The sequence below is a fragment of the Heterocephalus glaber genome, unplaced genomic scaffold, assembly GCF_053883595.1.
Source record: "Heterocephalus glaber isolate CG9 unplaced genomic scaffold, H.glaber_assembly_v1.0 deba00001454, whole genome shotgun sequence".
Lineage (NCBI taxonomy): Eukaryota > Metazoa > Chordata > Mammalia > Rodentia > Bathyergidae > Heterocephalus > Heterocephalus glaber.
In genome coordinates this window covers 4,467,721-4,483,796 of record NW_028258303.1, presented here as the reverse complement: position 1 = coordinate 4,483,796, position 16,076 = coordinate 4,467,721, and the positions used below count along the sequence as shown (strand labels likewise).

The following is a 16,076-nucleotide window of genomic DNA, read 5'->3' as shown; positions in this document are numbered from 1 at the left end:
AATAAGTTCCTTTGATCATCACTGAATGTGTAAAATTGTTTCAAATTCATGATGAAAATACAGATTTCCTACCCTGGGTTCTCTGAGTATTAGGCAAAAAAGGTTATTCTGCACTTACTGAGATACAGAATAACAGTAGAAAAGAAAATAGTGAATATGGATGTCTTAAGTACTTTAATGCACCTTCTCATTGGAGAGACTTGGTAGTATCATGTTCAACTTTTAGTGTAAACACATATAACAAAATTCTTTTTTTCTGCTTGGTTCTACAATTGTATAGCTAGTCCAAAGTTTAAAAGGTGTTTGTTCTTAAAAGAAAAATATCCCACGTTGTGTAGATTAATGATGCTTTAAGACATGTTTATTCAAAGATGGTGGGGAAGAGGTGACTAGACTAAATGCACTACATTAGAGATCACCGTGGCCCGTGCAACAGATACAGCCTGTGAACTGTTTATGTAGCTGCCTTCAATTTTCTTTGATTTATAATCTATGAGAAAATTGAAACGTTTTGTCTTTATTTTTAAGACACATATGGAGATCTTAGTAGAATAGATCTACTCATTCTAAAAATCAATTCATGAAGACTTATCCTGCTACATGTCAGCTCTGTTAAATTATATATTAAGGTTTATATAACTGGAAGTTGAATCAAGGAAAGTTTTTTTGATTTTTGTATCTTAGAGCATTCCATTGGTCAAATTTGAACATATAACACTTCAAAGGATTCATTAAGAAACACTTCCGTGTTTATGAGATGTGTGACATTTGTCGTCTTTGAAAGGTATAAAAAATACCCTATGTAACATACAATTATTAAATAAAACAATTGGAAATTTTTCTAAATCGTTATACTCCTTTTGTGTCCCATTATTGGAAATCATCCTGTGAGCATTCTGAAATAGGAAACAGTGATTGTGCTATATGCTGTATTTAATGCTAAAATGCTATGCAAACACAGGCCACAAAAGGAAAGGAAATTTGCCTGCCTGAAGCTGTCTGTGGGCTGTGTTTAGAGAGCTTCTGGGGAAATTTGAGTTGCATTCAGTTGGTGACCCAAATATATTTTTCAATATGCTTTTGTGACCACTTTTACCAGCGTAACTTTTTAGATGGAACAAGCAATTTTTGACAAGGACAGCAGTAAAACTTTCTGCTTCTTGAGACTTATTTTTCATTCAATGACGTAGTCCTGTTTGAAAGTTCTTTGGGGATTTATAAAAAATATCTTTACTAATACTAACTCAAAGGATAAAAATGACTAATACCTTTCTTTAGGAGTTTGAAGGAAATGTTTACTCTCCTGTTGCTTTCTCTAAATTAACTTCTGAAATTAGTAACATATATGTCTATGTATGCATATAGATAGATAGATAGATAGCCCATGAGTATGCACTGTTTTTGACAGTTAAATCTAGGCCAGATTATTAAAATGTCTGTTCCAGTATAGAAAAAATTAAGTAATAGAGTTTTTAACACTTGAGAGATGATTTTATATGATTAACCTTTTGTACCCCTGTTTCCTGTATCAAAATTTGGTACAGTTTCCTGTATCAAAATCTCAAAATTAAAAATTAGCTCTCATTTGACCATGATTCTTTTGTTAACCAATATGTAATTTCTTTGATTATATTCTAATACTAAGGACTTCTGAAGTTCAAAATTGCTTATAAAAATAGAGCTCCTTAGACTGTATTTATAAAATATATAGTGCCTATCAGTTAGTTCCCTAATCCTAATGAAAACGTGTATTTAAAAAAATATGTCATACATTTTGGTTAAATTTCTAGAGTTTTGCAGAAGTTATTTTTTCATTTGTCTTTATAAGTGAAGTTGCAGCTATAAGCGCATGTTTACAGAAAATTGTTGGCTCTTACATAGTTTACAAAGTGGTTAAGGGCCCAAACTAAAACCCTAGTGTAAGGAAAGGCTTGCAGCAATATACTTATAATATAAACTATATGCTGAATAAAAACATAAGTGAAATAGATAGAGGGCTTGATTTGAAAGACTGAGTATCTCTTGAGTATTATTACATGTAGTTAGTAATATTTATGAATGTCTCATTTATACCTTGAGTTATTAATGAGTCTGAGAAAATTATAGGGGAGTCAGACATTTTACTCGACAGGCCTTTCCATACTTAAATTTGTCAGCCAGTCCGAATGGGCTTGGGGCCTTGACCTTGGGTTTATGAAGCTTGCTGGTAAGGAGACCACCTCACCATGGCTGGGCCTGTAGCACCATTGCCTTGAGGAGAGGGATTAAAGCCCCAGGCTGGAATCACAAGACTTGGCTCGAGTCCTGGTTTTTCTGCTGGTGTAGGTGGCCTTGAGAACTCCGAAGCTTCTGGTGCCTTGGGTGCTCCCAGTGTGAATAAAGTGGGAATGATATTTATTCCTGTGGGCCTCACAGATATTCACAGTCATTGTACATAATGTGGGACATTTGAAATTATTGGGACTTTTGGCTGCTAAGATAGTACTCTTATGTCTTCTAGTCACCCAGAAAACTAGAATATTGATGTCTGCCATCTACCTTTATTACAGTTCTCCACCGTCTGCATCCAAAGTATATTGTAGTGAAGCTGTTAAAAGCACTGATGGAAGAGGGTGTGGTGTCGAAAGCCTGGAATTGTACTGCTCTAGGAGGCTGGAGTAGGAGGATCAGAAGTTCCAGCCCAGCCTGGGCAGTTTAGCTAGATCCTGTCTCAGAATAAAATATAAAAATACAAAATGGATTGGGGATGTAGCTCAGTGCAAAGGTTCAGTCCTCAGTAGTGCAGAAGAAAACCAAACACTGTTAAAAGAAACAAAAGAAAGGAAAAAGCCAGCTATATCACTGCAGATTATCTTTCTTTTGTCTAGACATTTAAAATAAGAATTATAACATGAGCTTTTTGGGAGGTGGCATTATTTGTAAACTTCTCAAGTACTAGAGATTGAATTGTGGGACTTTGCACCGCACCGAGTTACATTCCCTGCCCTCTTATTTATTTACTTATTTGTTTTTGAGATAGGATCTCATTAAGTTGCTAAATTGCAGAGGCTGGATTTGAACTTGCCATCCTCCTGCCTCAGCCTCCCAGAATGCTGGGATTTCAGATGTGGACCACCACACCCAGCTTGTAAGCATGATTTTTGTCATATGTACAAAATGTCCAGCCAAGGAGACACACTGGTTCTCTTGCCTGTCCTCCTATACTTGGGTATTTAGATGGCTCCTAGCTTTTGACATGCTGTGGGGAGTATCTTCATAGAGTTTGATCTGATTTTGGCATGTCTTCTCAGCAACAATTTCTAAAGTAGAATTACCAATTCAAGGAGTAAGAATCTCTAATGTTCTTACTGATTACTGACACATTTGTTTTCTGAAAGATTTTCGTGGTACTTTGCATTTATTTGCTCCTTGAGCCAGACCTTTTCTCAGCCTTCACACTTTAAATATGCTGTTTTTCTAGCCCTAATTCTTTCAAAAATACTTCTCAGACTGTCCAGCACACTTAAGTGGGATTATTCATTTTTCTCTATTTAGTGCTCCTCCTCAAATTTATGAACTTAATTTGAAAATTCAGAACCTTATTCTGTGGTAGTAACAATCATATGTATATGTTTCCTTAGGCTGCTGAAACAAAGCACCACAAAATGTATGAGCTTAAATCAATAGCAATTTATTCTCTCAGCCTTTCAGAGGGCAGAAGCACAACATCAGCGTTGCCGAGTTGAAATGAAGGTGGCAGCAGGGCTGTTCTCCCTCGGTGTGTTCTGAGAACCCGCCCTGCCTCTCCTAGCCTGCAGTGGCAGCTGGCATCCCTAGAGCGGTGGCTCCATCCCTGCAGTCTCTGCTTCCCCATACCATCCTGTAATTTTCCAGTCTGTGTGTGCAGCTACCCTCTGCCTCCCTCCCTGAGAACACTTGTGATGCATTTAGGGCCCATCTGGAGATGGAAACTCCTTGTCAGTCATAGTCCTCAATCCAGTCACATCTACAAAGGCCCTTTTTCTAAATAACTTTACATTTGCAGATACCAGAGGCCAGGCCACCCCAGTAGTTTGTCCCTAAGAAGAGTAAGGTACTTTGATACTTTGGAGTTTTATTTAAACCTTATATATTGTTTAGAGCAAATTAACTGATAATAGTAGGAGAAAGTATTTGAATATGAAATGATAATATGAACAGAATAATGTAAAGACCTCCGGTAGTATATCTCTTACTAGCATTATGTGACCTCCTATTAAATGTAGTATATTTACTTGGATGTTATATTTATTAAGATATAACAAAAGAAAAGGTCATAGTTTATAATCAACATTTAAGAAATCTTTCATTGGAGATGTGAATTCTAATTCATACTCATGGAAAATTGAGAAAATTTATGGTAGTCATTGTCAAAGTTAAGGAAGATGTTAAAAACCTTTCCTTTGGAAATGGGAATGTCTGTACTGAATTACATTAAAGCGAGAATGTTTTCTCTATCATAAGTACTCCCCATGTCACCTGAGTTCCCTCATTATTCATATGTGTGCAGTTGTAGTTTTGTGTATATTTTTCTGATGGTCTCTACGACGAGGCACAGAACTTGCTATTCAGATTGCTCCTGTATAGTTCCCAAAGCTCGCAGGTTGTCACTTGTAGATGCTCACCATGAGCGAAGAGGAGCTCAGGCAAGAGGAGAGAAGGCAAGAGCAGAAACAACCTGCCAGTTCTCATCTCCAGAACCTTTGCATAAACAGAGTTGGAATAAAAACAGTGGTGTTTATTTTTAAATTTAGAAACCTGTAACTTATCCAATCATAACATTCCATGCTGAGTGCATGCACACTTTTAGACACCACAGTGTAATGCTCTAGGTCTCTAAATCACTTCAGTTACTGGCTTTGTGTGTCATTGAATTTAAAATATCAATTGGCTAGATGGTGTATTTTTATATTGCATCCAATTAAATGGAAATAAGGAATAAAACAGTAAAAAACAGCATAGCAACTGTAAGTTTTAAGAACATTGTGAACATTAATCAGAATGTTCAGTCCTGTATTTAAAATGCAAAATTGTAAGGGTACAATTTCATTTTTCATGTGTATATACCAATATAATGTCACATTTTCAGTGGTGGCCTCAACTAAATACAATGGAAGTATGTTAAAAACAAGGGCAGAGGTCTTAGGAAAAGAAAAATTAACAAAAGCAATTTAAAACAATCCTATTGTTATAAGGCTGATTATTTGTTCAAGAGTACAAAAGTTTTTGTTGTCGACAGTTGGGGCAGCAAAGAAACTATAGTATTTGAATAGTGAAAATATCAACTAATAAATTACTTGATTGCTTCCTATGGAATGGAAACAGTTTTGCCATTTTATTATGCCAAATCTTGGAGGCTCAAATAACTTACACAATAAGGTATGCTTCCAGGTATATTCAAAATATGCTCCTGGTCCACATACCTCTAGAATCTGAAGACAGATACTTTATCAAACAACAAAGCTAAAAAAAACCGGTGACCTCCCCCAATAAATAGAATTACCCTTAGAAATATACCTCAGGAGTGTCAGGCCACCAATGATCCCATACTGTGCACGTTCATATGAAGAGTAAGTAGCCTGAGCAGATTGAAGAGAGCCAGTGTTGTCCAGATTGAGCATTGTGATGCACTAGTGGAATTGTGGCATCTGTTTAGTGGATTTCAACAGCAGCTACATAGTTGAAAGTAAAATTCAAATACCAGAATATCTCATACGTAAGTATAAATATTGTTTTGTGAAGACTTCAGCTTGTCATCTGTCATGTGGTATAAAATCTAATAGACGATTTTTGGGGCCAGGGATTTAGGTCAGTGGTTCCGCCGCCTGTCTTGCAAGCGTAAGGACCTGAGTTCGATCCCTGGTACCAAAAGAAAAATCTAATAGACGATTTTAGATCTGTCTCATTATTGGGGGAAGAGTGCCTAATATACCACTGGGTCTTTGTATCAGATCTTGGGGAGGGAGGCTGAGGTGCCACAAGGATACTGCTGCAGATGAATGCAAGGGGAACAAATAGAGAACGACTTGAAGCTTTAGGGTGACTTTGTTATGGCTGATTATTTCTCCTAACAATGGACCAGCTAGTCACTTCCCTCAATGTTCTCCTAACAGTGGACTGGCTATTCACTTCCCTGAATGATGGACTCAATCATCTCAAAAAACTTATTATAATTTAGGAAATAGGAAGACACAGTAAAATACCACTTTATACCTGTCACAATGGCAGAGAAATACACTGTTTGGCTGGAATGTGACAAAAGAGGAATAATTTTTCTTCACTTTGGAAAGCAGTTTGACAATTCTTGGTAAAGTAGAGAAAATGTGTGACACCTCTGACCTGGCGCTTCTATGGCTGTCTCCCTGCAGGAACTCTACTGCCTGTGTGTAGGGCACCTTAGCCACGGTGGTCCTTGCACCACTGCTCATGTATGTTCATCTGTGAAGCAGAATAGAGCATATACCAGATATATTCACATGTGTACCAAAATTTACATGAATGCATGCCAGGTCTCGGCTTCATTTAACAGTGTTTGAAGGCTCTGCAGACTGTGTTGTGTGTTTGTATACGTGTTTAAAGGAAGCAACTTGAGTTGAGGAATGAATGACAAACTGCAGTTTATGCTGTAAATATAGCATTTGGAGTGAATGAATTATGTCTTTTTTTGTACTGGTGAGAATACACTAAACATACACACACTGAAGATAGGGGAGAAACTTCAGAACTATTTACAATATATCATTCAGTGCTATTTATGAAAAATGTTGACCCACAAAACACAGTAATCTCTGTTCTGTCTAGGCATTCATGCATATTTAAATTTAAAAACCTGAAGGGAATAGTATTCTGATAATTACCTCTGGAGAGGGAGAGAATAGGAAAAGATGGTATTGGTACTTGGTGACGGCATTTTAGCTAATGATAATCAGTGTTCTATTTCTGATGAAAGTAAAGATCCCGTGGCAAAAAGAGCAAATTGTTAATACCTAGTAAATATTTCTGAACTTTTTGGTTTGACATAGTCAATGTAATAAAATGTATTATATTGTGTCTTCAAGATTCCTTAGTAGTTGAGCTGTAGATGAATAATTTTGTTGATTTCTATATCTCTTTGAATAATGAAGATATTAATTTAACAGTTTGAAGAAAGGATGACCGGTGCAACTCCAGCTGTCTCGTTTATAATCTCTGCTGTACTTAGTTGCGTTTCAGCAATGGAATGGTTGAGAGAGTGATGTAAAACGCTCTGGCATTTGGATTTTGCTCTTCTGAGTGTAATCCACACAAATTGCTCAGTTCAATGTTTTCTCTGTGTGGTACTAGAACAGAAGCTCTGTGGAGGCTGTGATCTTAATATTTTTATTTTATCAATGAGTAGAGTAATAAATGCCTACCATATAGTACGGTTTGGAAGTATTTGTTGAATAAGTAGATAAAGAATGACTCTCTAGCTATGAATGTTCTTCTGTAGCCTATTTATGCACGTAGCATGACTAAGACAAATCACCTGCAGAATAAAGTTACGGCAAATGAGATGCTATTTGAATGTGTTCCTCACTTGCCTTCTAGAACTTAGTATTGGAACAGTTTCTTTCTCTGGACTAACTTGTTTCAGCTACCTATTTTTGAAAGATATGAACTCTGTTTACTTTCCTCTCTTCCCCACTTCCATATACTTTGGTTTTCACTTACTTCAGAGTTAAATTTAGTGCCTATTTCCAAACAGTGGGATGAATTTGTGTATGCTGATGTCCCTGCAGTGTCACATGATTTCTGATTTCTGTTTGCTCCTGTTCTTGTTGCTGCTCTGTCTTATTACCATTTTTATATCATGTAAACTGCCTCAAAAGTCTTTCTGAAAAAAAATAGGAAAATCATTTCCCTAGAAAATTCATTTGCTTTATACAATTCATAACTGAGTTCCCTTAAAAATATTTGCCTAAAGGCACATCTTAAGTGCTTGTATGTTTACATGAGCAATATGTATATAACTTTAGAGGAATATAATTTTCTATGAAAATTATTTTATCTTTCTAATTTAAAAAAAATCTCTTAGGGAACATGGCATCCTTATATTAAGACAATTTAGAAATTTCAGATGTGTATTCTGAATAATACTTTACATTTATATAGCTATTTATACGTTATATAATTATCATATATCATATTATTAGGTAGCAATCTGACAGCAATGGTTTGCTTTAAAAATGCCTGCTAGTGGGTGAAAATGTTACAGTGCATTTGTAGCTGTATTTTATGGATGTACAGCTCTGTACTAATACTTTGTTCCTATAATAGTATCTTTGTTCCTTCAGTTAGTTAATTTTAGTCTAATATTGTAAGAAGTGATAATGTGTATTGCATGGTGACCACAGTGATTAAGAATATCAAACTAGTTCAGATTTCTCTTTCTGTGCGGAAGTTACTGGTATTATTTACTGCCTTGCCTTTGTAGTAACTTCTTGTGTTGGCTTCAATTCATCCAGCCTAAGTGATCTATTGTAAAGCGTTTTTTCACTTATTCTAAAATGAAAGAAGTGATAGTAATAGAGAACATTTTCTCTGATAACAAGTGTGGTGGTTGTTTTGAGGTTTTAAAGTAGATTGTGAAAAACTTCAGTATGAAAAAGATTGGGTTTGAACTTACTTTTTAGTGTTGTTTTCCTAAATATTCTACAATAAATGCTTCAAGGAAACAAGAACAGTATTTTACATAAATCATTGTACCCTAAATTGTAAGTATGTTATTTTTAATAATTCTCAGCTTTAAGCAACTTGGCATCTTTAAATAATTCATATTTTTGGCAGAAACCATGAGAATTACCTTGGATATGTTATTTTAAAATAGATTTCTTATTTAAGTCATGTTCTATTTGTGAATTAAGGATGGAAATTTTTTTCTTTAGTTTAAAATAATCATGACTTTTAAGAGAGTCATGAATTTCTCACTTTCCCTAATAGCATGAGTTAACTTAAATGACTTTCTATTCTTTATTCATTAGATAGCAAATTATGTTTCACTTTTCACTGGACTGTTTTGGAAAAATATACTAAATTTCCTATTTTTCGTGTATAGAATTTATTACCCTTCAGTATTGTCTCTATCATGAAGACGATTGATAATGCAGAATAATTAGTAAATAGTTTGGAAACTGTAATCTTACAGTTTGTATAATCAGCTTGTAGTTTAAAAACTTATGAGTATTGTTTTAACAACTTAATCAGAGAAAATGAAGCATTCTGCATTTTTTTTGAGTTTTATGCAAATTAGACTTCTTTGACCCATCCTTTTGTTTGTCCCCTGTGTGACTCCCATTCCTGTTGTCCCATGACGGGGTCTGTATTCTGTGTCCCTTTCCAGGCTGGACAGCTGCAAGGCTGCCCTGGCCCCTGGGCTTTGCCTGGCAGACTCTCACTGCTTGCCTTGGAAGGTGGTGTTGTCCCTGCCCTCCTTTGAGTTTACTGTTTTTCTTGATGGAGATTTGGAATGTTTGCGCTTACTAAGAACACTGATATAGTTTATGTGTTTTACAGTCTAAATTGTAGAATTCATTTATTTGGTTATTACTCTTGAATTTTTTATTAACAGAAACTTATTTCTCTTTCTGGAAAGTATCATGCTGCAAAATAATACTCAGTGGATAACAAGATGATCAAAGGAATTTTGGTGATTTTTAAGAAATGTTTCACAACTAAGGTTTGTTTCTGTCAAGGAAACTTAGTTTAGGTTCAGCCAAAATTTTTATCCACTGTATCATGGTTGTATGTAATTCATATTATCTCCAGTAACTTTACTTTTTCATGACTGCTAAAGCTAAGTAAGTCCTTAGATTGATATTTTCTTTTGTAATTACTTTGATAAATCAATCAATTTAGAAATAAGTTGATTTGAGAATCCAAATGGTTTGTAAAAACCATGAAAATGCCTTTGGAGAACAAATTAAAATCAAAACTTTTGGTTTCACTTGGTATTTTTTTATTTTTGCTGTGTCAGAAAGCTCAGTCCAAATGCTGATACATTTCAGAACACACCTAAAACAATACCACTTTATGACTTACTAGTAGTTTTCCTAAGTGTTCATCCAAGCAAGAGGCACCCTTTTGTTTTTTTGCTCCCTGTCTGATCTATGATTATTGAAGTAAACACCCAAGGGCAATCATATGGTCTTTATTTTCAATTTTGGGGGGGGGGAATAGCTGACATTTTTGTCTCTTGAATACAAACAGTTATTTGTATTGTGCCAATTTTTAGTCAGTCTACAGGTTCAGCTCTTAGGGTATAGTCTCCATTGGAATTGTTCCGTTTCTCTCCGGACAGACATCTCAGAATGTTTCACCACTTACTCTCAGCAAGATATTTCTGGGAACCTCAGCTTCCGGTCAGTAACTCCAGGGTGTATTGCAGAATTAGTCACACAGGGGGGGTTTTTAGAATGCCCAGGCCCATACCTCAGCCGGGGATTTGGAGGTGGGAGCCGGACAAGTGCATTTTGGAAAAGCTTCTTGGTATACTTGGACACACTCCTTCAAAGAAGGGACACTGGCTCCACCACATGAGTATCCTATAGCCCTGCAGGTCTGTCTTTGGCAATATTCCTGTTTAAATGAGAAGAAGGCATCTTAGGTGGTTTCTACTCCAGAATAGCATTGCCCATAACAGGTGAAAGGGAATCATGGTGTATTAACAGAAAACAAAATCACTTCTCTGTTATTTTTTTTTTTTACTTCTCTGTTATTAATTCATTCAGAAAATATTGATTTGGGTACCAGGTATGTGTCAGAGCATTCAAGACTGAGCATTCAGGCCACTAACAAGATAATTAATTTCCTGTTTATATGCTGGGTCCTCTTCTTTATTTTTTCTTTTCCTAAGGAATGAATCTATTAAGATGTAAATAGGACAGTGGCATCAGTTTCAGGGACAAGTTTATGAGAAGCTCCATGTAGAATTGGAAGGCAGCTCTGCAGTAGGCTAGACTCCATGGTGTATTGTTATGGTATATTGTTATTGTCTATGTCATAGTGTGTGAAAGCGTTCTCATCTCCTGTGATGGCTTGCCTGTGTCTCTCATTAGCCTAAGAATTCATTCAGAGAAAAGATAGTGACTTGTATACAACCAGGAAATGCTATCTCCCCAGTGTGTAAAGTAGTAGTCTAGTAGTAGAATTAATGGGAATACACAAGTCTGGAGTATTTCAAGTTAAAAGGTGAAAGATGTTGCAGAAGAGTTCATTCCAAATAGAGGAAATCTCACAAGTTACCCTTTAAAAGGGAACAAAATATTTTCCACAGAGTAACATTTTTTAGACTGAATTAGAAAGTTTAACAGTATATCAGAATTTCTGAATTTTGTAAGAGTAAATTTAATATCACTTAGTTTGTATCTGATATTTCACACACTACATTTGAAGTTGATGTTTTGGTCCCTTTTTAATGTCATTCAACAAGCAATATTTGAATCCTTTCTTAACACCTTATTTTCTCATGGTCACCACTGATGATCTTTTCTTCCAGTTGTCTTTTTACTCAGCACCTCAGACTCTTGCTGCTACTGCCTCCTCCTTTCCACCTCTCACCTTCCTCCTCTTCCTCATCTTTCTCCTCCTCTTCCTCCTCCATGTGGAATTGAACTCAGGGCCTTTGCACTGAGCTACATTCTCAGCCCCTTTTTATTTTTTATTTTGAGACAGAGTTCTGCTAATTTGCTGAGTTGCCCAGCCTGGGCTCAGACTTTGGATCCTCCTGCCTCAGCTTCCCAGGGTGCTGAGATTACCGTTGTGTGCCACTGTGCCCAGCCCTTTTGTTTTTCTCTGATTTCCCCCATGGTTACTCAGATACTCTTCCGCTGCTCAGTCACCTTTGCTTACCTCTTGCCTTAACCCTTTAAATGATGGGGCTCCTTAAAGTTTGTTCAGATCACTGTCTCTTCTTTCCGAGATGTCTCCCTAAAGCTTCTCACTATCTGTATGAAAGTGATCTCAACATTGTGATCTTCAGCTTCCATCATTTTATTGTAGGTAGAAATTCATTTCACAAGGTCAGTCATGAGTAAAGGGCAGACTGATATCTGTGGCTGAAGACAGGACTCTTCATCAACTCCATGCATTTTGGTCAGATATCCTCTCTCTAAAAACACTGTGCAGCAGCCTAGGCCTTGCTTTATTAACTCCCCCATGCCTGTAGTTCTTCTGTCTCCCTCAGGGTCTCACTCTGCCTCACAGTCCCAGGACTGCTCTAGACAATTACCATGCACAGGACAGCTTGGGACAGTTCATTTTCTGTTTGTAAGCCAGAAGTCTCAAGTTGAGGTGTCTGCAGGGCCATGCTCCATCTGAAGACCTGAGGAAAGAATTGTACCTTGCTGTTTCCTAGCTTCTGGCAGGTCCTGGCCACTTTTAGTTTTCTTTGCTTTGAACTAACTGTTCACTGAGTCTTCTCTGTGTGTAACTTCTGCATCCTCTTCTTTTAAGAACACCAGCCTCTGGATTTAAGGATCATCCTATAACCAGTGATGGTGAACCTTTTAGAGCTTTTCAGTAATAAGAGCCCACTGCTGCATGCGTGCCATAGGCTCACCACCACTGTTCTATGCCATATGGCCTCCTCTTAAATAATTATACCCACAGACAGTCCTATTTCCAGGGATCTGATGGATGTGATCTTTTTGGGAGATGCTAAGGCCCTGAACTCATAATTCAGTCCATGCCAGATGATGCTTATGAGGCAGTGCACAGCCAGGGGAAGATCTGCCAGGACAGCTGCAGGCCCTACTCCCCTAGTGCTGTCGTTTTGGGCAAGTTACTTAATGTTCTGCATTTCAGCATCCTTATGTATAGGATGGCAAAGGTAATAACACCCACCTCGTGGAACCACTGAAAAGACTAAAAGATAGCATACACATAACGTGCACAGAGCAGTATCCAGCACACTGTGGCACATGTTGGTTGGTATTTACTGTCATAGACTGCTTCCTCTTGTGAAGATACTTTTCTGAGAACTCTCCAGAGTCATACCTCCTCCTCCTCCCCACTTGTTTCCTGTTGTCATTCCGATCATCTGTGAGCAGTTGTGAGGGAGTGCTGTAGGAGAGCAGGAAGCCTTCACACACCTGCAAGGTCACTCTTGGACCAGCCCCCTCAGAACCCTCTGCACGGCTGAGTCGCTGGAGATTGTGGGGCCGGTTGTACCTCTCAGTGCCTGGGGTTGGCTGGGATCCTTGGAATGTTAATGCATTTTCTTATTTCCCTTGAAGTTACCTCTGTGGCTTGAACAATGACTTTCTGAGCTATGTCTGGAAGTGGCATTCCTGTTCCCTAGCACCCTCATAAGAGAACTTACTTGAAGTGTTCATGTAACTTTTAGGAGCCTTTAAAAGGCATTCTCTCTCTGTAAAGCTATTGAAAGTCTGCTCACAGGCCTAGTGTGACATCATCACAGCAGAGGCTGTGGAGTCACTGTTAGACTTGCTGTCAACGCTGAGGTAGGGTTGTGGCAGGTAAGGGACCCCGAGATGAGCACACACTCATCTTTCCTCTCAGAGCCTTCTGACTTTATTTAAGGTCTTTTTGTTTTATGTTATTCTCTGCAGCATTTTTTCTCCTAAAGAAAAAAAAAAATGCACCAAGTATGTCAGGTGACAGGAGTGCTCAGTGCTTATTTGGGAACTCTAGATGTGTCTGTAGAAGTAAGTTGAAGACTCTTGCATTCCTTTTTGCTTTTAGAGACCAGGGGCAAAAACCAAGATATGGAACTTTAGATGCTCATGTTTAGAAGTTTGTACATACTACTTGTTAGATGCATGTATTTTTGGGTATAATTTCTTATTGCTGCTGCCCTTTGAGATAAAGATATAGCATTAAAGTTTACAAATAACATAATTAAAATTCTTAGTACAAAGACATGAAATTGACTCATGCTCAGTACTTACATCAACTGCACATACTGTACCTTGCTCTTCAACTCCTTAGCCTGTTTGGGGATCTTTGATACACACTGAGTAGTCTGGCTTCTTTGTACAGTGGGGTGGGCTGAGAAGATCACTCATTCATAAGAATGTGAAGTGTGGATGTTTCTAGTGTAGTTCGAGACTTTGAGGATGGAGAGATGAGTGGGATAGGAACCATTAAATTAACATGCAGTTATGAAAAGGGTGCAAGAGAGAAATCATGAACTGTATCCAGGAAAGAAGTTTGGGAAGAGGGTGTGACACCTAAGCTGTATTCTTAAGCATAGGGGAAGCTTGCTGGCTGAATGAAGGAAAAGAACAGTTGCAGGCCCTTCTCAATATGCCATCACAAAATATGGTATGCTTAAGAACTATAGCAACTTGATTTTCCCAGCGTATACGATATACATGGTTTCCAGGACTCATCTAGTAGCTGTGGTCTTTGGTGTAGTTGATGAAAATTTAGGAAATTTTACTGATTTCATGATAACTTACCAAATCACTTGATGATAATATAATATCAAATTAATAAACATTTGCACAAGTGACTGATATATAAAAATTAAAGGTTTGAAAAGGATTACATATTACAATTGTAGCGTTTCAGTCTTCCTTCTGCTCTCCAGGGTACCATGTACTCCCTTAGCAATGGTGGCCCCAAGAGAGCAACTCTTGGTCTTGGGTAATGGTACAGGGGTATGTCCCATTGGGTAATGTGTTTGCTGAGGTCAGTCTTGATCCTATTTGGATGGATAGATTTTCAGTTAACACGTTACATCTTTCTCATGGGTGGAAGGTGTTGACTGATAATGGTGTGAAGCGGGTGGAGGTTAAATGGGAAAGGAGAGATCCTGTCCCCTGTAGTTACTCAGGGCCCAGACAGATATGCTCCTCTTTATTTGAGGTATAGTTTACAAATTTCCTTAGGTGTCCCCAGTCCAAATGGAAAATGGCCCATGTGCTTTTGTTGATCTAAGTACTGCAGTGACAAATATGTCCTCTGCTCATGTTCACTGGGTGAGAATAAGCCCTGGGCCCCAGTGAATGCAGAGCGGGGCAGGAATGCCATTGCTGCTGGACCACTGCTTTCTAGCGCCTCAGCTCCAGGGATGGTGGCTGAGATCTCTGGGGGACACAAGCTGGCTCTGTAGCCCATGCTTCAGAATCTGCAGGAGGAGTGAGAGAGTATGGAAGAACATGTAACTTAAGCCTCACAGGGGGTTCTGATATGTCCTCTGTGTTAATTACTTTTCTCTTTGCTGAGACAAAATACCCGACACCCAAAGTTAAAGGGAAAAGGTTTATTTGGCTTATAGTTTGTGGAGGTTTCAGTCCATAATCGGCTGGCTCCAAGGCAGAGTGGCAGACAGGCATTGCAGAGGAGAAACAACATGGTGTGCACAAAGTAGCAAAAGCAGTAAGGGAGTTCAAGAGCATCTATCTTCCTGCCCCTTGTATCTTTTTTGTTTTTTTTGGTACATGGGGATCGAACTCAGGTCCTTGTGCTTGTGCAGCAGGCAGCGAAACCACTGAGCTAAATCCCCGGCCCTACCCCTTGTATCTTATTCAGACTACCAGGATTAGGGTGGTGGCAAGCCAGTCACTCACATGTAGTGGCTTAGTAGTCACATGTCCTTAATCCCAGCATCACACATACTAGATTCAGCATCTCAGAAAAAGCCTATGACCACATGAGGGTGGAGGGACATCTAGACACAAGCCATAACATCCTGTTAGACCATTTTTCTTTCCTCATTCAAGCATTTTCAAGACTAGCTAAATCTCCTCATAGACAGATAGGGATTTTAGATTTTGGATAGTTAAATGTTAAATTTTGGTTTGCTATTTCATGTAGATTTGTCTTAATTACTTTCCTTGTAACTGGGAAAAAATAGCTGACACCCCAATTTAAAAGAGGAGAGGTTTAATTTTCAGCCTAGAGTCCACTGGTTCCAAAACAGGAACAGTATGGCAGCCAGGGAGAGAAGAGAGGAGCTGGGAAGGGAGGTGCACCCTTCCAGGCCACCGTCCCAGTGACCCAGTGACCACCTCTTCCAGCCAATCCCCGTCTCCTAACAACAAGTCACCTAGAGCATCTCATGATTCAGTCAC

At 38.1% G+C, this 16,076-nt stretch overlaps 1 protein-coding gene and 1 pseudogene across 10 annotated transcripts in view; one reads left to right on the top strand and one right to left on the bottom strand.

Annotated features, from left to right (window-relative positions):
• LOC106009661 (cyclin-Y-like protein 1 pseudogene) overlaps nt 1-15,120 on the bottom strand; it is a 44,466-nt pseudogene extending 29,346 nt beyond the window's left edge.
• Nucleotides 1-16,076, top strand: part of Bmpr1b (bone morphogenetic protein receptor type 1B) — a 444,906-nt gene that overhangs the window by 155,566 nt on the left and 273,264 nt on the right. The window lies entirely within an intron of this gene.